The following is a 1,079-nucleotide window of genomic DNA, read 5'->3' on the forward strand; positions in this document are numbered from 1 at the left end:
CAGGTAGGGAAGGAAGTGTTGCTTTTAGGGGCCGTGTGTGTTTGGCTAAATATATTTCTCCAGTTCTGAGATCTCAGGGAGTCATCCGCTTTAGTCAGCACTAACTAATCGGAACACGTCTTGCATTGCTTGTCTTTAAGCCCCGCCCAGAATGTTCATGAGAGATTCGCCAAAGCAACAAATGTTGAGTTCAATCAAAAAAATCTGATATGCAAAAATAAGTTTCAAACAAAAATTAATGATTTCAATAAAAAGAACTCTAAACAATTGTTTTGTAAAAAATTATTTTTATGATTAAAAAGTTTAAGATTTTTTGTTTGAATTTTTTTGATTGAATAATTGTGATCAATATGGTCACATGATCACCTGATCATGTGACCATGTGACCAGACCCGTCTCTCTGCTGAACTCGGGCAGCCGGCTCCTTCTTGCAGCTGTGAAGGTGTGAATTTTATGCTGCTGTGTTTTCACTGAAGCTGTGTCTCCAGGATGTGGTTACAAGTGTGAAGCATCGTGTCTCCATTGCAACAAATGAAGCTGTCGGAAACCTGCACCAGAATTAAAACCATGAAATAAAACCTTCCTGTTCAGATCTGAAGCGCTTTCTGGTCATTTTCTTCAGCTTTGCTCCATTTTTGTGCTGCAGAGCGTATGAGCGTTTCCTTCTGCCTGAAGTTCAGAGCTGCAGCTCCGGCTGCGTTTCACACCTTGCTCACCTCACAGCCTCGCTGCCCCGGCTTACTGGAAACGTTGACACAACGTCAGCCGCCTTAACTAACCCGGCAGGAAGCCTGACCAGGTGGCAGTTTCACACCGCAGTCAGAGAGAAAAGACCGTTCTGTGAAACTGCACAGGGAGGAAACGAGGCTGTGAGGAAGATGATGATGAACATCTTCCTCCAGCTGTTCCCCTCAGCGAACATCTGCTGGCTTCACCGAGTCTGGGATGCAACCCGACTCCGGTCCGCTTGGACCCGACTCCGGTCCGCTTGACTCCCGACTCCGGTCCGCTTGACACCCGACTCCGGTCCGCTTGACTCCCGACTCCGGTCCGCTTCGACCCGACTCCGGTCCGCTTGA

This window comes from Poecilia latipinna, unplaced genomic scaffold (genome assembly GCF_001443285.1).
Source record: "Poecilia latipinna isolate Pla-1442-1.1 unplaced genomic scaffold, P_latipinna-1.0 Scaffold3330, whole genome shotgun sequence".
NCBI lineage: Eukaryota > Metazoa > Chordata > Actinopteri > Cyprinodontiformes > Poeciliidae > Poecilia > Poecilia latipinna.